Source organism: Hylobates moloch, unplaced genomic scaffold (genome assembly GCF_009828535.3).
Source record: "Hylobates moloch isolate HMO894 unplaced genomic scaffold, HMol_V3 SCAFFOLD_12, whole genome shotgun sequence".
NCBI lineage: Eukaryota > Metazoa > Chordata > Mammalia > Primates > Hylobatidae > Hylobates > Hylobates moloch.
Window position 1 is genome coordinate 57250865 of NW_026652287.1, and position 23446 is coordinate 57274310.

The 23446-nt window shown below is 46.5% G+C and overlaps 1 non-coding gene across 1 annotated transcript; it reads left to right on the forward strand.

The window, feature by feature from the left end:
* Positions 1-20616: 20616 nt before the first annotated feature.
* Positions 20617-20719, forward strand: LOC116479820 (small nucleolar RNA U13). The gene has a single exon (XR_004251123.1). It is a non-coding gene; the product is annotated as a small nucleolar RNA U13 (small nucleolar RNA).
* The last annotated feature ends 2727 nt before the right edge of the window (positions 20720-23446 follow it).

Below are 23446 nucleotides of genomic sequence, written 5' to 3' on the forward strand. Positions count from 1 at the left end.
AATCATGTTGCCAATAAATTAATTATGCAACCTTTTGGCACACATAAGTACACATTTCTATCAGGTACATACCTAAGAATATAATGGTTGGGTCATAGTATAGGCATAAGTTTAGCTTTAGGAGATATTGATGAATGGTTTTTTAAAGTGGTTGCACCAATACACACTCCCACCAGCAAAGTATGGGAGTGCAGTGTGTTCCACATTCTCACCAACACTTGGCAATTTCAGTCCTTTAAAATTATTATTTTAGAAAGATTCAAGGTCTTTCTCATAATAATACCTTTCATACTACTTTTATCTATCTAATTTTTCGAAGAAAAGAAAGTTGGATTTAGAGAAAGTTCTCCAGGGTATGCACTGTTTTGGGATGCGCTATCCCACACCCAGGTGTGGCCCCCAGTGTGGATCTATTTGCTCCTATTGACAAAGTAACAAGTCACAGCAGTATTCTCCCTCCAACCTTTGAATGTCACCAAAACACACCTGCCTGCAAGTGTCCCCTGTTGTGAATGCCAGGCCCCCCAGTCTCTGGCCCCAAGCTCCTCACCAGCCTCCTGCCTTGCATCTTCCTTCCAGACACCCTGGCCTAAGACAGACACAAGCCAGGTAGCTCGCTCCCCGCCTCCCCTGCCCCAGTGCTTCACACTTGTGCCCCTTCACAACTGGTGTCATGATTACCTTCTAGCTGTGTGCTTATTTATCTACGTTGTCTAAATAAAGTCTGTGTTATTATGGGTGTGATATGTTGGATTCCGATTTTTCTAAGATACAGGAAAACAAGTGCGCAGCCTCTGATATGTGTCTGTGTTGTATCAGATGCTGTCTCTGGGCTGCCCACGTTGGCTGACGTGGCTCTGGCCCAGCTGGTGCTGCTCCTTGGTCACTGAGCTGTCTCCACTTCCTCCACAGGTCAGGGCCTTCTAAGACAGCCGTTCTGGGCCCTCAGTGGTTCACGACCCCACCCTAAGAGCATCTCGCCCCCTCCTGCTGTGAGTGTCTCTGGTTCCTGCCCTGGAGTTTCCCTGTTGCTGTGGAAGTGTGAGATACTGAGAAGTCCACCCACAGTGCCCACACCAGCCCCCAGGGATGGGGTGTTGGGGCGTTACATCCCATAGAGTGAAATTTGGATGAATGGGAAACAGGGGCCTATGGCTGAATCCTTCCCCTTCCTATCCCACTCCCTAGCCTCTATGCTGTGTTGGGACCCAGCAGTTCCCCTGGCCTCCCTAAAGACTTGCTAAGATACTGAGCAGTCCACTTGTGACAAAGCCTCACCCTACTCATGATATCCTCACCAAACGTGAGCAAGACAGACACAGCTCCCCTCTGCCTGCCTCACTTTGCTTTCTTGGGACCGCACTCTACAGCAAAGTGTCAGTAAAGTCAGCTTCTGCCTCATGTTCTGCTTTCCAGGCTGCAACAAATGCACAGCCTAAAATCATCTCCCGGCCCACCAGGGTACACACCACCCTTCGCCAGGTACACCCATGGCCTTTCCCATTGCTTCATGGTATTATCCCATCAAGGCTGCTACCCTGGGGGCCACAGTTCCCGGACCTGCAGCTCCTCTCTTCCGCCATTTCTGAGGTAGCTCCCAAGCCTCCTTCCCTCTAGCCTGGAAGGGACCCACCTCAGCATCCCTGTGGTCCCAACTCTGTACTTCCCTAGGGGCCTCAGCCCTTTCTTTCTTGTATGGAGATAGTCACAGTCCATGCCATCCTCCTCTGATAGATGTGGTCCTCTCTATGGCAGGGACTCTTTAAGCCTCATTGCTTTCTGCTCCACAGACATTGGTAGCGGAAGAAATGAGTTACCAGGAGGACAAAAGTGTTCATGTGTGTATAACAAGGAGCCATGTGATTTAAAACTGCACCAACCTATCCAGGAAGATGGGTTCTCTCAACTGGATTAGAATGTGATGGATGTTGATCTGCCCAGGTGAGCCTAAGCCAATCTTGAGAGCAGCTGTCTCAGACCAGGCTGCCCTGGGAGCAGACCACGAACAAGGGAGGAGTGTAGTTGGTTTACCTGGAAGGAAATTCCCAGAAGTACCATTAGGGTTCTGGGAAGCAGGAAAAGCCAGGACAAGGAGCTAATTGGAATTGGGTTGTCCGCATATTTGGGTTAGGGCATGGGCCCCGGCCTGAATCCCACTGGAGAATGTTGAGAATCAGTGTGGAACACAGCACAAGGTGGTCACAGCCAAGGAGTGAGGATTCTAGGGGTATCCACCTGCCGGCTTTCCTCCAGCATTGGCGAGGGCTGCTTCTGACGTGTGCAAGAATGGCCAGAAACAAAAACCCCTGGGAGGTGGAGTTGCAGATGTTGACTGTCGGCAGACTCTGACTTCATGGAGGTGCAGCGGGACATCAACAATCTCCGCCTCATTAGGGCTCCACCTCCGTCATTGCCATCTCATGGTGCACACAGAGTTCGGCAAAAGAGAACCCTAGCTCTCAGAAGCCTTGCTGCATACCCAAGCGAACCACTGTAGGCATCCAGGGTGCAAACACTTCTCTGCTTGATGCTGAACTAGCTTGCCTTAGGAGCAGCCCGGCGTGAAGCCCCCTCCTTTGCTGAGACAGGCTCACACGTTCTTCCACTGCAGATGCCCGCTGCCTTTACTTCAGCTCCATGGAGCACACTCTGGGCACCAAGGCCTAACTTCTCAGCCTCAGCTTACCGAAGGCGTATGTGGTTTTGCTAATTTCTAAAGAAGAAAAACCACCCTGCTTCCCTTGGAGCCCTAATAGCACCAAGGCCCTGCGAGATGAAGGCCCCCCGTCTCTCTGCGGAGCTGCCATCCCCTGCTGGGCTGTGCAGTGACAGTGGCAGCTGGGCAAATTTCCTCCTTGCTGTTCTGAAACAGAAATTCATTATATCTCCAGGCCAAGCGCTCAGCTCACTCACTGAACACCCAGCCCCCCACTGCAAGAGCTCCAAAGTCAAAACTGCATTTAGCTTAGGGTGTTAAAGCCCTGCACTTAGCCTTGGAACACTTCAGTTTCCTCCTCTCAGGAAAGAGCACCAGGGAAAGAAGAAGGGCCTCCAGAAACTGGAAACTGGGGCTCATCTGAGCTCTCAGGGAAACGGGCTTGAGAGTCTGGGGTTTGTGTAGGATGTTTCAGGAAAGCAGTTCCTGTGTGCACAGCTTCAGGGTTGCCTGGCATTTCATATGACAATCACTGTGTTGGGACTGAAATGATGTCCCTGCCCCTTCTTAACTATAGGCAGCCAGGAGGACAATGTTGACCAGGTTATGCCAGATGTTACCTGTAGAATAGACTAATGTGTTTTTCTCGGGGTTGTACTGGGCCCTACTCTCAGGCTAAAGAGGTTTCAGAAATGATGATCAGATGGCTTAGGCTGAAGGTTGGAGACACACGACACAGGTGCAGTTACCACCCTGCTCTTCCCCGGGGCAGACAACACCAATCAATCCTGAGCCTGGAAACGGCCTTTCCAGCTCACCCTTCCGGGCAGCCATGACTGTAAGTCAGGTTACGCACACAAGCTCAGCTGGGTCCCTGGTGTGTTTCTCATTGAAACTGGCACCCGTAGTGAGTGCCACGGGACCTGGACAGCACCCCTGCCCTGCACAGCCTCTTTCTCACATATGCCACACATGTGTATTCATGAGAATTCACTCACTGGTTCAGTGGATAAATGCAGTTTATTAAACATTTACTGTGTGCCAGGGATTGTGCTCAGATGATGAGGATTCAAAGGGAGTAAACACAAGACCAGAGCTGCTCCCTGGGAGAAGCCTGCATAGACCAGCCTCATGACTGGAGCTAAAGTGCTCTATCTACAGGCCCAGGGCACACCAGGCATGTCACAGCCACCCTCTGAGCAAGCAGAAGCCCAGAGAGGGAGGGCATGAGTGCAGGGAGGAGAAAGGAGAGAGCCAACAGAGATTGATTGAGCCAAATCATATGTTGTTCATGACATCTTGTTTCCCAGCCACTTCCCAGGCAAGCGCCAAGATCTTCAAGGAGGAAAGGGACAAACTGGCCCTTGTTGGGAGGAGTGAGCAGGCTGGCCACCCCTGTCTCCCCAGTCCACCCTCACTCTTGGGGGAGCAGCAGAGGTCTGTTCATACATGGGGTGATGTGATCTCTGGATCAAGGGCCAACACCTGCACAAGGGCAGCCATCCAGAGGCCAGCAGCCTAGGAAGGGGCCCCCACCGGGGGAGGAGCTGACCCATCCACAGCTCTGGGGCCTGCACCTGAGCTTACAAAAAGGACTGGCCAGATGGAGTATGAGAGGCATATACCAACCATGAGAGGAGAGTGAGCAGCTGCACCCAAAACAAGGCCCTTCCAGAAGGTCTTCTGGTGCGCCTCCAGTAGGCCTGTGTCCTCCTAATTACCTTCTTGCTTTCTTCTTCTTCTTTTTCCTTCTTCTCTTTTCTTTTTTCTTTCTTTGTTTTTTTTTTTTTTTTTTGACAGAGTCTTGCTGTGTCGCCAGGCTGGCATGCAGTAGCGTGATCATGGCTCACTGCAACCTCCACCTGTGAGGTTCAAGTGATTCCCCTGCCTCAGCCTCCTGAGTAGCTGGGACTACAGGCATGTACCACCATACCATGCCAGGCTAATTTTTTGTATTTTAGTAGAGATGGGGTTTCACCACGTTGGCCAGGATGGTCTTGATCTCCTGACCTCGTCATCTGCCCGCCTTGGCTTCCCAAAGTGCTGGGATTACAGGCGTGAGCCACTGCGCCCAGCCACTTTCTTCTTAAAGAGTCTCACTCACTGTTACCATAGGAATCTCCCAGTCACTGGGATGATGAGCCCAGGAACCAATTCATAGGGGTCATTGCTGAAGGATCCAGGACTTTTACTCAGGACAGGAGGGTGGCAACCTGGCACCTGGCAAAGGAAAGAAATGAGATGAATGGAGAGAAAAGAAGGGGCCAGTGCATAAACTGCACACTGGGCCGGGCTCTCTACACCCTTCCTGTCACAGTATTCTGAAAATAGGCTTGCGAAGTGGGTGTATGTAAGTGCTATTCCTTTACTTCAAGAAATGAGGCTTAGGGAGCCACATCATTTATTCATGCTCCGTGGCTGATCTGGGATGCAAATTCAGCGGATGGCTTCAGATCAGAAGGAACCCAGCTGCTGTGGTTCAATGCTCTCCCTGATCTGCACAGCTCATTCTGCCTCCTGTGGCTCCCACAGCCCCTGAAACCAAGCCTTGTGTCTAGAAGATGCCCTGTAAATGTCCAAGGAAAGGAAGAAGGAGGAAGAGGCAAGCGCTTTGGGTAGGGAAAAGCCAGAGGGAAGGAAGAAGAGCAGACAGTCCAGTACCTGGGGTCTCTTCTCATGGCAAGAGTGGGTTCCCAGGGAGCTTTACCTTGCCCTGTGGAGAGGCCCGTCATTGGGGCTCCCCCCACATTCCCTGGCCCCTGTCACCCTCTGGAGCACACCCACTTGGTGCATGCCCACTCCCCTCAGCCTCCCTGGGTCTCTGTGCCAGCTGCCCTGACTGACCTTGTTTGCCTGCACTGAGGGCTAAAAATGCCTCAGGAGTTACATCCCCCCAGGATCAGCCCCCACTAACAATGGATGGGTAGGTGTTAATGTCCCCTTGCTTCTTTTTAATTGTTTTTTTTCTTTTTTCATTGTTGTTTGTTTTTGTTTGCTTGTTCTTGAGACAGGGTCTCACACTGTCACCCAGGCTGGAGTGCAGTGGCGTTATCACAGCTCACTGCAGCGTTGACCTCCTGGGCTGAAGTAATCCCCCCACTTCAGCCTCTCCAACTACAGATGCATGTCGCCAAGCCTGGCTAATTGTTTTTTTATTTTTTTTTGTAGAGATGGGGTCTTGCCATGTTGCTCAGGCTGGTCTCAAACTCCTGTCCTCAAGTGATCCTCCCACCTCAGCCTCCCCAAGTGCTGGGATTACAGGTGTGAGCCACGGCGCCCGGCCCCCTTACCTCTGATCAGGCCAGCTCTCTAAGCCCTCCAGAGCTCCCTCTCAGGGCCAAGCCAGCGCCCCATGGGGCCTGTTCTTGATGCTGCATCCTTGGGTGCCCTTTTCCTCTCTGCCCCACTTTCTCACTCTTCTATTAGTCATTTCTGAATAATCGTGTTCACACAGATCCACATTTTCAGTTCTTTTTCTGGGAAATCCATCCTAAGATGAGAATCTTATCCGAAACTTCCCTTCCAGGCCTGAAGCCTTCCAATAACGTCTTTGTAGACATGTCAAAGCTTTGGTAGGGTCTGAGGCTCAAGTTCAAATCCTGAGCAAGGTCTTAAAGATTCCTGCTTAGCCGGATTCAGTCTTCACCCTTTGAGATGTGAGTACCAGAGGTAAGTCTTGAATTTTTAAAGGATTTTGCTCAAAATCTTTTTAGGGAGTTGCCAAAATGCCCCAATCAAAGCACCTTATTACCTGCCTTGGAAAATTCCAATCAGGGAGATTTGGGATAAAGTAGACATCAAAATTGAACTTTAATGAGTAGAAGAATTATAACAGAATTCAGCATTGATTTAGCCCATCCAGAATGCCAGACACTGTGAAGTTCTATTTGTGAGCTACCATTTATTCCTGCTGCAACCCTGTAAAGAATGAATGATCGTATTTCTCTTCCCTCTCACAAATGAAGAGGAGACTGGAGTCAAAGCCTTAAGAAATCCATCTTAGCACACCTAGAGTCCAGTGAAAAAGAGAGGCTGGCGGCTGGCATGGTCTCTCTTCCTGGAGTGAGCAATGGCCATTAGCAAGACCTGGAAGAAGTTAGCAAGTTCTCCCAGGAGTGGCTGGTTCAGATGCCCTGCCTTTCAGGCCAGGCTGAAGCAAGATGCAGAAGCACTGGCTGATGAGGAGTCAGGGACTGCCATTCACCAACCAGTGCAAAACCCCGTGTGCTCAGAAGTCCCTCCTGGGATCTGACCTTCCACCTCAGTAAGGACAGAAACAATTTGGTAAGGTACATCCATCTTGGAGAAGGCTGGATTTGCTTACTCGAAACCAGTAGAGCAATTCCAATTTGAGCGAAGAGGACCACCTGAGTGGGGTGAGGAATAAGTGCGGGCCAGCACAGAGTGAGTGCCAACAGCATGCAGGAGGCTCAGGTAGCTCCATTTCCTGGCACTGACTGTATGTTGGGCATCACACTCTGTCCTTTCTCTCATCTAATCCTCAGAGTGGCCCTACAGGGAGGTTCTGCTCTCATCCCTGTTGGAGTGTCAGGAAGGGTTAGGGAAGATGAGGCCCTTGCCCAGGTTCAAGGGCTCCTAAATGGAGGCTGTGGGATGGGACCTCAGCTGCCCCTGACTGGACTCTCAGCCACTGTGCTGCATAGTCGTGACAGGTTTCCAGGAGCCCACTGAACCTCAGGTGGAGAAGGGGCTCTCTCGAGGTTGGGCCTGTGATGCCCTTGACCCTGTCTGCGAAGAGGAGAGTGGGAGAGGCGTGACTCATCCCCTGCCAGTGTGGCTGGACTCACAGGCAGCCTTGCCTCTCTGGCTGTCTCGGGACGGGCCACTGTCATGGTGTCAGGATTGCCACTTTCCTGTCCTCATCACTGCTGTTATTAATAACACACGAATAATTCAAGCTCTAAACTTTGAGGCACCGGCTCCTCTCTGTCCCTGGGGGAGCTGCCGAAGATAGCTCAGGCCCGGCAGCCCCGCAGCATGGGGCGAGCGAGAGAAGCATGTGGGGGAAGCGCTTGTCCCTCCAGGCTGGGCTCTCTCTCGGTGCCTCCAGATGCACTCAGGGCCTCCTATCTGCCAGGGCAAAGCCCCTCTTACCATCAGCCCTTGGACAGGAAGAACAGCCCTGGGCGGCATTGACGTCTGTGTTAAAGCTTAGAAGAGGAGTGCCCTTCCTTTTTCTTCCCATAGGGCATCTGTCTCGGAAGCAATGGTTGGGCCTGGAGGGATCTCTGGGGACGTCCTTCCTCACGAGCTGGGCAAAGAAGACCAGGTGTTCACCAGAGAAGGAAAGCTCTGGCAGCAATCCTGGGTGGTGCTGGGTGGTCCCTGTGGCTGCTCCTGGCCAGGTCTGAGGGAAATCATTTAGCAGAAATGGTGCTTTTTCCACCCAAAATGTTGTGGGGGGTCCAGGAAGGGCTAAGTCTGCAACTCGACCAAGAGGGCCTCCAAAGAGGCGTGGGTTTTTTGTGCTCCCATTGAGCAGCCTGTTGCTGGGTGACGAGCCAGCTGGGCTTCCAGGACTACTCCGAGTTTTTTCCCTGAAAGTTCCACATTTTAGGAGACTTCTCTGACTCGGACAAAGCAGGATGGGGAGCCCAGAGCCAGTGGGGGCTCACGAATGAGATGTCCAGAAAAGAGCTGTACTTCAAGAAAGATTTTAACTTTAATTAATTAATTAATTTATTCATTCATTTTTTTCAAGACAGAGTCTTTCTCTGTTGCCCAGGCTGGAGTGCAATGGCGCAATCCTGGCTCACTGCAACGTCTGCCTCCCCGGTTCAAGAGGTTCTCCAGTCTCAGCCTCCCAAGTGGCTGGGATTACAGGCCCACGCCACCACGCCCGAGTAATTTTTGTACTTTTAGTAGGGATGGGGGTTTCACCATGTTGGCCAGGCTGGTCTCGAACTCCTGACCTAGTGATCTGCCCACCTTGGCTTCCTAAATGCTGGGATTACAGGCATGAGCCACGACACCCAGCAGATTTTAATTTTAAATCTTGAAACACAACGAACCCCAGCCATCCTCCATGCCTATAGGGTGCATGAAGTGGATCCTCACACACTGCGCCAAGAGCACAATTGGTACGCAACAGGCAGCTTAGAAATGTCTGATCATTTCACCCAGAAGCTTTCTCCTGTGGCTTCTTAAGAAGTTATCAGAAACTGTGGCACAAATCTTAGTATTACAATGTTCTCCTCTTCCTCACATATTGTTAAAAAACAAAAACAGAAACAAACAAACAAAAAAACCAAAGGAAACAGATCACCGATCAAAATACAAATGATTAAAATCATTGTCCTTTGGCCAGGCACAGTGGCTGATGCCTGGAGTCCCAGCACTTTGGAAGGCAGAGGTAGGAGGATCACTTGAGGCCAGGAGTTTGAGATCAGCCTGGGCAACATAGCAAGACCCTGTGTTTACAAAAAAAATGTTTTAAATAGCTGGGTGGGGTGTGCACCTGTAGTCCCACTTACTTGGCAGGCTGAGGTCGGAGGGTCGCTTGAGCCTAGGAGTTTGAGGCTGCAATAAGCCATGATCTCACCACTGCATTCCAGCTTGGGTGACAGAGCAAGACCTTGTCTCAAAAATAAAGAAAGAAATAGATCTAAGTCTTTCATTCCTGGGCAATATTTTCCAGCAAGGAATTACCTTGTTTTGTATGCCTGTATCTTTTCTTTTTCCTGTCACTGAATCAACTGTACATATAGTATAATCTTAAATTTGTAAACAAATATTAAAAATATGCACATACACATGTTTGTATGTCAGAAAAAAGACTAGAACAAAATTTACAAAAAAGAGATGACTTTGACATTTTAAGAGACATCACATCTTTTTTTTTCTTTCTTTTTTTTTTTTTGAAATGGAGTTTCACTCTGTCACCTGGGCTTGAGTACAGTGGTGTGATCTCGGTTCACTGCAACCTCCGCCTCCCAGGTTCAAGCGATTCTCCTGCCTCAGCCTCCTGAGTAGCTGGCATTACAGGTGCCCACTACCACACTCGGCTAATTTTTGTATTTTTAGTAGAGACAGGGTTTCACCACGTTGGCCAGGCTGGTCTCAAATTCCTGACCTCAGGTGATCCACCTGCCTTGGACTCCCAAAGTGCCGGGATTACAGGCCTGAGCCACCACCCCTGGCCCCTTTTTCTGTTTTATAATGTAAGCAATATTGAAATTCCAGTGGAAAAAAATTCTTTTTAAAGTTAAAAAATTCTAATTTCAAGCAAAAGAAAACTGAGAACAATAACAAATATCAATACCACCAAAAATTTCTAAAACAATTACAGTTTCTGGAGTGCTATGGCTCATGTGACAGTGGGAGGAGATGGAGCAGGCATTATCATCTCCAATTTACAAAGGAAGAAACACAGAGGCCATGAGACTCCCTCTGTGAAGACAGCTCACAGATGAGAGCTCGTGGGCCTACCTCAGGCCTCCTAGCATCTAGCCGCATGCTCTCTGTGATCTGAGTTGCCTTTTTAGACTTTGAGGGCAGTCGCTGCTTCTCTAAAAATCAGCTAGAATCTCCCCTGAGTGATAACGGGTCGAGTTTGCCTAGCACAGTCCTAATTTTTGCCTATTTTTCTGGCATACTTAGTAAGTACCCTTTTTACTCTCAGAAATAGTCCAATGTGGAAAATAAAATACCTGGCCTCCTTTTCAAGGCATATTAACCTCTTCAAGTTTCCGTCGGAATTTCACAAAGCCACCCTCCTGGGGCCAGGCGTGGAGGCCCACGAGCTCCCGCCCCACGCCTGGTGGGTGCAGTCTCCAGCTTTGCGCTTTGTCATTCTGAACAGCTCTGCTCCCATCAGCTGGGGCTCTGTGAATCAGAGACTCTGCAAACAGCAGCACTCCCAGGAGCTCAGATAAAATGCGACTGAGGGCAACTCCTCCCAGCTACAGACAGCTGTTCCGTAGGGAGGCTCAGCAGTGCCCAGCACAGTGCATGCTGTGCACTGAAAGATCCTCAATGGGCCCTGATTTTCATTTGTCCTTTCAGCAGTCACACATTCAACACATTTGCTGAGGAGCAGCCAAGTGCCAGCCTTGGCCACAGATTAAGGAACAAGAAAGAAAATGCCTGCTGCTGTGCTTATATAATGTTCTAGTGGGGATGCAGGCAACGCACAAGAAATACATATCAATACATACAAAAATAGACAGGTGCTATGATAACACAGAATGGTGATAGGTCGGCTTCAAATGGTGCAGTCAGGGAAGGACTCCGGAGAGGGAATTCTATGGTGAACTCCAAAAGAGAAGAAAAGGTGGGCCTGGAAGGGTTTGGGCTGGAAGAGAGCCCCACTCTCCCAAGAATGTCAAGGGCAAAGGCCCTGGGGTGGGAAAGGCTTCTGCGAATTTGAGGAGGATGGAAAGGAAGCCGGGTGGCTGGTCTGTAGAGTGAGGGGCTGGAGAGTCAGGCCAGGCGGCTCACAAGGGGGATTGCGAGGATTCGGGACTCAGTTCTGAGTGCAGTTAAGAAATACTTGAGCTGCTAAGTGATAAGCCTTGGCATCATCCATGCAGTGCTAATTCTGCAGGCGTGCAGATCTCAAGAGTGGTGGGGGCTTTCCTCCACCTAGATTTCAGAGGATGCCCTGGAAAGCCTGGGTCCCCAGGCAGAAACCTGCTGCAAGGGTGGAGCCCCCCACAGAGAACCCCTTCTAGGGCAATTCCAAACAGAAAGGTGGGGTCAGAGCTGCCCTAGGGTAATGCCTAGTGGAGCTGTGGGAAGGGGGCCACTTCAGGGACCCCAGGACTGCAGAGCAGCCAGCTTGCAGCATCTCCTGGTAAAGATTCCAGCCCATGGGCACAGGAGCATGGAGTCCAGCAAAGCCATGATGGGGTGCAGGGGTGCAGGGTGCTGCCCGAGGCCTTGGGGGCCCAAACCTCCCAATGTGCATGGGATGCTGGACTGGGAGTGAAAAGAGGTGATTCTCAAGCTTCGAGATTTACTGTCTGCCCTGCTGGGTTTTGGACTTGCTTGGGCTTGTCACTCCCTTCTTCTTGACTATATCTGCCTTTTGGGGTGGGAGTGCCGTGCCCTATTCCTGTCCCAGCATTGTATGTTGGAAGCAGATGCCTTGTTTGATTTCGCAGGCTCACAGTAGGAGGATTTGCCTCAGGATGAATTGCACCTTGAGTCTCGCGCACATCAGATTCAGATGGGACTCTGGACTTAGGACTTTCAAGTTGATGCTGGAATAAATTAGGACTTTTGAGCAGGCTGCCATGGCTCATACCTGTAACCCCAGCACTTTGGGAGGCCAAGAAGGGAAGATCACTTCAGCCTAGGGATTCAGCATCAACTTGGGAAACAGTGAGACCCTGTCTCTACAAAAAATTAAAAAAATAGCCGGGCATGGTGACATATTTCTGTAGTCCCAGCTGCTTAGGAGGCCAAGGGAGGAGGATTGCTTGAGCCCAGGTATTTGAGGTTACAGTGAGCTATGATTGTGACACTGCACTCCAGCCTGGGCAACAGAGTGAGACCACGTTTGTTTGTTTGTTTGTTTGCTCTTTGTATGTTTGTTTGTTTTGTCTTGTTTTGGTTTTGGAAGTACTGGGATGGAATGAATCTATTTTGTATGTGAGAAGGACATGAGTTGTGGGGGGCCGGGGCAGAAGGCTGTGGTTTGAATGCCCCCTCTGAGTCTCATGTGCACACATAATCCTCACAGTAACTGTGCTGAGAGGCAGGACCTCTGAGCAGCCATTAGGACTAGATGAGGTTAACAGAGTGGAGCCCCCATGATGGGTCTGAGGCTTTATAAGAAGAGGAAGAGAAGTCTAAGCTGGCACACTCAGCACCCTTGCTGTGTGAAGGCCTGTGCCACCTCAGGACTCTGCAGAGAGGCCCCACCAGCAGGAAGACCCTCCCCAGAGGCCACTCCTCTGCCTTGGACTACCCAGCTTCCAGAAATATGGGAAATACATCTCTTTTCTTTATTGAAAGAAAGAAATATTTGCAGTGCTGAGTGCTGTGAGCAGGTCCCCTGGTTCCTCTGAGGAGGACACACAGAAGGAGAGAAGGTGTGAGTGTGGCAGAAGATGACCGGGGGAAGAATGCAGGGGCTGGGGGTGCCTTACGCAAGAGGGGCTGCAGTCTAGATAGAGAAGCGTGGTGTCAAGGCTAAGTTTGAAATCTGAATACTGTTTGCACGTTAAAACAAAAAAGACAGGGTTGTCTAGGCTGGTGGAAATTGGGAGGGAGGAGCAGAAAAAAATAACCAAGGAGTACATTTCACCATTAGTTTAAGTGAGTGGTAGATGGTGTGCCATTCTCTGAGATGTGATAAAAAGGGAGGTAAAGGTTTGGGGGTTGCGGTGTCCTGGCACTGAGGGAGGGACTACAGAAGCTGTGTTTCACACATGGCATTCTGAGGTGCCTCTAAAACATCTGAGTACAGATGTCAAAGAGGCGGTCGGATATGCAAGGCTGGAGCTCATGGCCAAGGTCTTGGCTAGAGGCATAAATGTGAAAAGCATTTGCATGTATTGAAGGCAAGATGGTAAAACTCCTCAAGAATAAGAAAGTAGTCACTAGTGTCAAAAATTTGCAGAAAGAATAAAATATAAGGACATTTTGCTTTTTGTCCATACATTTGGCCAAAGTAAAGGTGATTGGTGACATTGATGAAGCAGTTTTCATAGAGCTATAGGGCAAGGTTCACATTGTGGACATGGAGAGCCCTTTATCAGCACAGCGGCCAACTAAATAAATAAAAATTATTTCTAAGGCTTATTCCAAAACAAACTCCCAATAATGCTGGATAAAACGCATAAAACAAACCAAGTTTTCAAATGCATAAATTAGCACACAACAATAAGACAAATACCCAGAAAATAAAACCTGGGCAGAAACTAAAACTAAAGTTATAGCCATGACCTGCCAGTCTCCCCAGCCAGGGAGCTTGGGTTTTCATGGCTTCAGGGAGATGAAGCCATGGGCCTGAGAGAACTGGGCAGTTGGAGCTAAGATTTTCTCCTGCCCACCCCACAGAAAGCCAGGAGCTCTGGAGGGGTGCCACCTCCATGAAAGAAAGGCTAGAAACACTGAGGCCACTACACAGAGAGAGAATAGAGAAGCCTGTCCTCCTTGACTTAGGCTCCAGGACATGGTTCCGTTTTAAAGCGGTATCCGCCATATGGTTAAGGAAAACGGCCACTGGCCCCTAGCCGCAACACCATGTAATATGTATGGCTTCCTTCTCTGTTCCTCCCCTCTCTGTCAGATCTCCCCTGGGAACACAGAATTATTATCCCTGAATCACATGAGACCTTTCCACTCTCCAAAGCTATGGAGAAAGCTACCTCAAATGTCAATGTTCGCATATCCAGTGTCAGAGTCCAGGCTCTCCTTCAGGGTGTCCAGCTGAACAAACAGCCTTTCACTCCAATACTTTCATCCCAAACCATGACATTGTGAATATAATTTTTAAAAAAGCAAGCCAAGCCCAAACAAATTCTATGTTTATACCTTCCTCCTTTTTTGTTAACCTCTACTAAGACACCCAATAGTGTTACTTTTGCCTGAGAATCTGAGTTTATAATGAAATAGTTCTGCCATGCTCACAGTCTTTCTAGTATTTGTAGTTCTAAATTATGAATCCCTGAGGAGCTTGGCTGGTAGATAATCTATATAACAGACAGCGCACTCCATCAGAATTTCTCCTATAAAACAACCAAGAACACGGAGTGTTCTTACTGGGTGATTTTGCTATGCCTGGCTCCCTCTCCCCTATAGTGGGGACTCTAGCAGAAAGATTCTTGGAACCTTGAAAAATGGCCACACAGGGAGCCCGGCTACCAGTTTACCTGTTGTACCTGGATTGCAGCTGTGCACAGTGCTTAGGCTCAGGCCCCATTCATACTAAGAATTCCTTTATTCCATTACATAGGAGATCAAGAGCACATTTAAGTTTATTTTATTCATTTACAATTTGTATTCTGTTTATTTATTTACTTTGAGATGGAGTCTCGCTCTGTTGCCCAGGCTGGAGTGCAGTGGCACGATCTCAGCTCACTGCAACCTCTGCCTCCTGGGTTCAAGCAATTCTCCTGCCTCAGCCTTTCGAATGGCTGGGATTACAAGTGTTCACCACCATGCCTGGCTAATTTTTGTATTTTTAGTAGAGACGGAGTTTCACCATGCTGGCCAGGCTGATCTCGAACTCCTGACCTCATAATCCATCCACCTTGGCCTCTCAAAGTGCTCAGAATACAGGCATGAGCCACCATGCCTGGTCTGTATTCTACTTATTTTTTAAAAGATGAGATTAACTCAAAATTACATAAATGTATTAAATATGTTTTTAATCTCTCAAATAATGACATATGCTATATATGCTATATATATATATGTCATTGGTTTGAGAGATTAAATATATTTAAAAGCAGAATTACAGTTGAGAGATTGAGATCATTTCTGTAATTGCACACTTAATATAACACAGCACTTCCTGGTAGCCAAGGCAAAATCAGAAACAAGTTCAGTTGCCTGGCTCTTTTTTTTATCTTATCAAAGGAAGCGTACCTGTTGTTTAAAAGAAAAACTTGATAATAATTATGAAAACATTAACATCACCAGAGAAAATAAAGCAATTTTTAAAGGTAATGCATGTTAAGGCATTTTTATGTATATAAAATGTGTAAATTTTGTATATATTGCTTATGCCTGGAACCTCAACGACAATCTTCCAGTTGTGTCGATGAAATTGTTCTCGTCACATTTCAGTAGCTTCAGGTTCCCGGTGGGAGAATGTGAATATTCATTTATTTATTACTTCCTTGGAACACTGCTAAAATAAAAATTATCTGTTGAAAAGGGAGTAAACAGCAAAGAGAAAAAGGCAATCACAAATAATATTATCATCAAATTTTAGAAGACAAATAGTTTTATGTAACAAGTTCATGAATGAAATGGACAGAGAAAGCTGCATTTTAGAAAAGCAACTGGACTGTAGAGGAGATGAAAGCCAGTCTGTCCTCCAGCACCCCAGACAAGACTGGGCTCAGGGTCCTTCAGGAGTGGCTGGGATCAAGAGAATTCTTAGAAGTCTGCAATAGTACACCAGCAGGTCACCTTCCCCACCCACTGGTCCCCAGAGGAGGATGCTCAGTAGGACAGCTTGCTTCTAGCAAAGCCCAAGATGGCTTTTCTCTAAAAACGTTGAAAAGATACATGGTGGATGCAAAGGCATTTGGGGTGGACAATGGCAGCCCAGCGTGACACCCTCCTCATTCTGGCAAGGAGAGGGATGGACAGAGGCTTGACACTCGACCCTAATATTCTCCCCCACCCTACACAGAGCTCCTAGTCAGACACTGTACAAGGAGGGGCCACCCAGGCATCACCAGCTGCAGGAGGAGAATTGGCAAGCAGGAAGGGAAGAACCAAAATGCACAAATAGAAAACATGACCCCAGAGAAAATAGTCAATTAAGGGAACTTAAAGAAAAGAGAACGTGATTCCTAATTTACTCAACAAGATTCAAAACATGTATTAGCTATAAAACAAAAAGAATAACTGAAATTGGTAAATCAAATACAGATAATGAGAAGGAATGAAAAATATGGGAAGTAAAGTTGAAAGAATCTTCCAGAATAAAGATCAAAAAGTAAAAAATAAATAAATAGGGAGAGAAAACTGTGCAGGATATCCCATGTCTAATCAAAGCCCCAGAAGAAAAGAAACAATGAATGGGAGAAAATGATCAAATAAATATCAGAAAAGGCTTTTCTAGACTGAAACACTTGATTTTCAGATCGAAGGCAGGAGGATCACTTGAGCTTGGGAATTGGAAGCTGCAGTGAGCTATGATTGTGCCACTGCACTCCAGGCTGGTCAGCAGAGCAAGACCCTGTCTCTTTAAGTTAAAAAGGGTCTACCAGGGTCCCATGTCTGGACACATTCTCATGAAAGATAAGGAGACTATCTTAAAAGCTTTCAGAAAGACAAAAATAAATTCACCTATGAAGAGTGGGAATGAAAAAGCAGTATTTCTCATGAGTAACTTTAGATGTTAGAAAAGTTAAAAAGAGGCCGGCATGGTGGGTTATGCCTGTAATCCCAACATCTGGTGAAGCTAAGGAGTTTAAGACAAGCCTGGGCAACATAGGAAGACTCAATCTCTACAAAAATTAAAAAATTAGCAGTGTGTGGTGGTGCATGCCTGTGGACCCTGCTACTCAGGAAGCTGAGGCAGGAGGATCTCCTGAGCCCAGGAGTTCAAGGCTGCTAGAAAAAAACAAAATAAAAATTGAATGGGATAGAGATTTTTTATTGTTATTGTTCATTTTTCTTTAAGTTTTTAATTGCCTATTAAAATATATCTGTGACTTTAAGTCCAAATATGAAACAAACCAAATGAAGCATACTTTTAAGCAATTAATAAAGAGGAAGAAGAAAGACCATTTGACCTTAGTGTTGGGAACAGCCAGTTGTGGTACAGGAGTGAGGTAGATGGACCCAGGGAGAGTGAGGTGCAGCCCTACTCTCCATAGCACAACACTTCTTTAAACCATTGCGTGATCTCCTTGTCTTTTCACTTACTGTCTGCATCTCACCCCTCACTCCCAGGGGACTCCTCCTGTCTGTTCGTCACAGTAACTTCAGCAGCTGGAGGACCACCTGGCACTTTTCAATGCATAAATGAGTGCTTACACAGCCTTAATATTACAAACATTGTTTATTAGATTTCAATTTTAGAAACACAGTTGGGCAAAGAATGGGAGACTTAATAGAGGCGGAAAGATGTACTAAGGCCGGGCCTGGAGGGTCACCCCTGTAATCCTAGCATTTGAGAGGCTGAGGAGGGCGGATTGCCTGAGCTCAGGAGTTCGAGGCCAGCCTAGGCAACACTGAAAACCCACCTCTACTAAAATACAAAAAAATTGCCATGCATGGTGGCATGCACCTGTAGTCCCATCTACTCGGGAGGCTGAGGCAGGAGAATTGCTTGAACCCCAGAGGCGGAGGTTGCAGGGAGCCGAGATGGTACCACTGCACTCCAGCCTGGGTGACATAGTGAGACTCCATCTCCAAAACAAAAACAAACAAACAAATAAAAAAACCCAAGATGTGTTAAAGTGTGAATGGCCTTCAGATGTAAAAGTAGAAACATGGCTGATGAAGGATGGATCCTGGAGGGGGAGGCTGGAGTTGATGGAAAAGGCAGAGAAAATGTTAGAAGTGTTGAGATTCTCATCCAGAAAGTGGAGGGCAGAGAACTCCTGGAGCAAGCAATAACGCTGAATTATATTTAAAGTTAAATTAATTCAAGCTGTTGGCCGTTATGAATAATGCTGCTATGGACATTTACTTACATGTCTTTTTGTAGACGTGTGTTTTGATTTTCTTGGGTAAATTCCTGTAAATGGAAATGTCTAGAAAAGGCAATGGTATGGAGACAGAAAGCAGAGTGGTGCTTGGCTACTGCGGGGATGGGAGTGATGTTGGCTTTAAACGGGTAGGAGAACATTTCTAGGATGTCAGGAATGTTCTGAAACTAGATTGTGGTGATGGTTGCACAGCTCTATAAATTACCAACACCATTGAATTGCACACTCACAATTTTATGGCATAGAAATTATATCTCAATATTATATTTTAAAAATATAATAAGTAAAACTTCTAAAAGAAAATTACAGGAGAATAACCTTATGACTTGGGCATAGGCAGACACTTCACACATACACATGCACACACAGACACACACACAAACACAAGTGTCAATAAACACACAAAAAAACACTTAACATCATTAGTCATCAGGGAACTGCAAATTAAAACTATAATGAGACACAACTACCAGAACAGTAAAATATCAGCAAAGATATTGAGGAACTAGAATTCTGAAGCACTATTAGTGGGAACATAAAGTGGTACATTCACTTTGGAAAAATGTTCTGGTGGTTTCTTATAAAGCTAAATACACACAACATTTCTGCTTCTAGGTGCATATCTGCAAGAAATGAAAACATATGTCTGCTCATAACAGACTTGTACAAGTATGTTTATAGCAGCTTTGTTTATGATGAGCAAAAACTCATGGAAACAGGCCATGAGTCCATCAGTAAACAACCAGATAGACAACTGACATAGGCAGAGGTATGAACCATCTCAAAAAACATTATGCTGAGTGAAAAAGAAACGCTGTTTATAAAACATTATTTATTTTACAGATTCTTTCTGTATGTTATAGAACAAGGAAAATTAATTTACCGTGGAACAAATCTGAACAGGACATTGTCTCTGTGCTGGGGACAATGTAGGGACGTGGAGAAAACCCTGGGGCAGTGGTAATGTTCAGTACCTCGACAGAGGCTTCGGCTACACAGGAATATGCGTTTGTCAAAACTCATTTGAGAGTACACTTAAGATCCGTGTATTGAATTTTATACACATTTCATTTCAAAAAGATAAAGAATGAAAAGGATTTGGCTGAGAGTGAGAGTGGTATTGACTATAAATGGGTATTGGAAAGTTTTTGTTTGTTTGTTTTGTTTTTTTTGAGACAGAATCTCTCTCTGTAGCCAGGCTGGAGTGCAGTGGCATGATCTCTGCTCACTGCGGTCTCCACTTTCTGCATTCAAGCAATTCCCCTGCCTCAGCGTGGGGTGGTGGAATGTTCTAAGACTGGATTGTGGTGATGACTGCATGACTGACTCTGAACTCTGGATCAGTATTGCAGGCTGAAGTGTTGACAGGTGGAGTGCACTGATGTCTCCAACTTACTTTGAAACCCATCAAAAAATAATATGGATTGATGACAGAGGCACAGACAAATGAACAGATGTGCGATAAAGCAAGTAGAGTAAGATGTTGATGAAATAATCTACGTGGTGTGAGTATGGGTGTTCTCTGTGAAATTCTTTGAACTTTGTGTATGTTTGAAAAGAGTCATAATAAAATGTGGGGAACAATGTAATCAATGGAAGAGCTAAAAATAATACAACTATTAAACATAAAGAAGAGAAACAGGAAGAGGTACTGGTGAGCTAAGTCCTTATTTCTTATTTTAGAGAGTCAATAGATACTGTCTAAATTTAATAAATATTTTAACTTGTTTTTACTTTTTCTTTTTTCTTAGAGTCAGTGTCTCACTCGCACCCAGGCTGGAGTGCAGTAGTGTCATCACAGTTCACTGCAGCCTCAACCTCCCAGGCTCAAGCAATTCTCCTGCCTCAGCCTCTCGAGTCATTAGAACTACAGGTGCACATCATCTTGCCTAGCTAATGTTTTAAAAGTTTTTTTCTTTGTAGAGATAAGGACTTGCTATATTTCCTAGTCTGGTCTTGAACTCCTGGCTTCAAGTGATCCTCCAGCCCCAGCTTCCCAAAGTGCTGGGATTACAAGTGTAAGCCACTGTGCCTGGCCTCAATTTAATAAATCTATACAGATATACATTCATATTATTTCACACAATGGAGGTAAAGAACAAAGGAAATAAGACAGAAACTATCTAAAGAAATTATCTCTGAGACATAAGATGGGGGAAGTGCATTAAATTTGGCTTTCATAATAACCTTTTGAATTTTTTTTTACCATTCAATGTATTACTTTGATAAAAAAAAAAGAACACACAGAAAATGTCTCTGAGCCCACAGACATATTCATCAGCTAAAGGACTGCCGAGGACCTTAGCCCAAAGCTCTCTGCCCACTTTCTGGGTCTGAGTGATTGATGATGTCGGGAGTGTCACTGCTGGAAGGAATTCAGGATCAGAACCACTTTCATCTTGTGTCAGGAGTCTGAACTCCGTGGCTGTCTGGTGTCTGCCAGGTGAAGTGCACAGCTAAATGTGTTCAGATTATTCCAGAATGGGTCATTATTGGAGTGGGGAAAACAAGTGCCCACAGACAGTTGAAGCACACGCTGGGTTTTTACTGATTCCCAAAGTTATTCCCTTCCTTCCAAAATACAATAGTTTGATCCCTCTATAGTTTATGAGTGTGATGTTTGGGTTTCATACTCATGTGTGAGATGTGCCTCCCTCAAACCCTCTCATACCACTAGCACGTGATCCATCTCATGTGAAGTAGAATAAGATAGGTTGCACAACATGGCAATTTGAAAGTTAGTCATCATCTCAATGCAAGCAGATGGGAGAAACTAAGGTGCCTTGCACTTGACCCTACTAGGAGATTTAATCTCATTGCAATGGAAGAAGATGGCTCTCATCTGAATTGTCTGCTTCTATACTTGATGATACTCTGTGTGCTGAGAAACCTGTTTCTTGCCAAGTGCTCTGTGGCTCTAAGAGCTGGAGATTCTTTGATTTCAAAACTTCCTAAGTCCAGTGCTTCTGGTTGAGGTTGGCTGCTTTCCATAGCATCTAGGAACTACATTGCCATGGACAATCACCATTTATCCATCCAGCCAGCCATCCAGCCACTTATCTAACAAATACTAATGGAATGCAGAACATGGCGCTCATTCTAGGAGCTCAAAAAACTGCTGTGGACAAGGATGGACAAGATCCTTGCCCTTGCGTAGCTGACTTTCAGTTATTTAGAGCCGCTATAGATACATGTTTGAATGTCACGAAGTAATTTCCTAGGTTAAAAACTGATTGAGGTGGAGAAGATATGGTGGCAAGAGAAGAACTCTTCGAGGAGGTGGCATTTTATCTGGGACAGAAGGTTGAGGATTCAGCTATGAGGAAAGTATGAGAGAGTATATTCCAGGTGATGGGGACCACGAGAACAAAGCCCTGGAATCAGAAGGAGCTTGACGTGTTTGAGAAACAAAATAAAGGCCACTGTGGCTGAATTTTAGTCACATGAGATGAGGTAGAGGAGGAGATTTGGGACAGGTCTTTTAGGACCAAACAGGTCTTGGTAAGAAATTTGGATTTTATTTGAATGAGAAATCGTCTCATTTGAATGGAGGATTTTAAGCAGGAAAATGACAACAGAATGTGTATTTTAAAAAGATGATTCTGGATGCACTGTGGAGAATGGAAGACAGGAGGATATGGATGAAAACTGAGGACTGTTTTAGACTTTCAGGGCGAGGCAACAGTGGCCTGAATGCCTGTGGTGGTGATAGAGATGGAGAGATGTGGAATAATTTGAGATTCCATGACACTGTTTTTCCAATTGTTTTTTGCCAAATCTGCCATTACTGCACCTTTGGGATGGAAGTCACTCGGTGTGGTGCCTCCTTCAGTGAATCCTATCTAGTATTCCCTGGGTCCATTCTGGAAGGAGGTATTGGTCTGCCCTGCTTTTGGGAACCAGATAGCTTGCTTGGGACTACAGCGTAGCTGGAGGAGACTTCCTCATTACCTACAAATTGTCCTCATTACTTAGAAACTGTCACATCAGGCAAACCACTTGTATCCTTTCCCAGCTCTAATCAGACCCTGCCCCCCTCCATCTCCTGGTTCTATTTTTGCTACTTGACCACACTCTTGGGGAGTCCACCCCAGAGGCCTTTCTGCCTAAGACAAGATAATTTCCCTTTTCCCAGTTCTAGAAAAATGTGTGGGATTGGTCCATAGTAGACCGACCTATTTAACATGCACACTCCAGAACCAGCCACAAGGGTCAGGGGATGGCACAGCTGTTGTCTTGAGTCAGCTGTCAACTGCTCAAGCTGGTGTGTACAGGAAGGAGCTGGGCACCAGACCCACATTGTCTGAGACAACAGGAGGAAGATTCTTCAAGGCAAATTGAGATGCTGGCAGCAGCAGAAGGGAGAATAGACGGCCCGAGGGCAAACACAGTGAGATCTCTGAAGTAACTTTCAAGCTGTGGCTCCTAAGCTCTCTCTTCCAGGAACCATACTATATCTAGTCTGCCTTGGAGAACCAGCTTCATCATACAGTGGACTTTCTTGTCAAGGGGAAATGCAGACAAATCTTGTCAGTGACCAGGTCCGATCTTTCAGGGAAGTCTTTCAAGAGCCTAATCCATGGTCCACAGGTTTCTGTGCATTCACTGTGAACAAGCTCCCACTGCTAACCCGGTGTTGCTGTTTCAAAAAGTTCCAGGAAGAATCTCAGCCCTGGAAAACAAAAATGGGTTTGACCCAGAGATGCCTGAGTTGGAGATGAACTTTGAATAACTCCCCTTGTTAGCATACTAAAATCCCCACCCAGGGAGGAGCTCATGAACCGTTTTCCGTACATGTGAGGTATGTAGAACATGATCAGTGATGGGCTTTACTCCATCTCCACATTTGATGACTCAGCTCAATAAAAGCCAGGCTTTCACCTTTGTTCTGGGAGGCACTGCTTGGGAACTCTCCCCGATGACCTCCTTACTTGCTGCAAGGCATCAAATCCCCTTGTTAAACCTGCCTTGGCTGTCGTCATTGGATGTCACCTGCCAAGCTATTGAACCCACCTGTCATGTGGGTAACAAAATGAGAAATAAGCAATAGGTCTGATTGTCTGACTGATCATCTGAAGACATGGTACGAAGATATTTATTCAACGCATAATTGTAGGTGTATACCCTGGGCCAGGAGCTGTGCAAAGTGTGTGAGCCTCAAAGGCCCTTCACACCCACGTGACCTCAGAAAGTGCCCGTGCCTGCCTCATGGACAGAGCACAGCACAGACACAGACAGGCGATCAGTGGAAGTTGTGAGTAAATAAATGACAGCTTAGCACACGCGTCGGTCTGAAAGAAGCAGTGAAGTTAAGTGATGGATAGAAAGCGCCGTTCTCAGAGCCCTCACAAACACTCTTCTCACAGCCATGCCTCCAATCAGTCACTGTAGGCTCCTTCTGCCTACAGAAATGAAGCCTGGT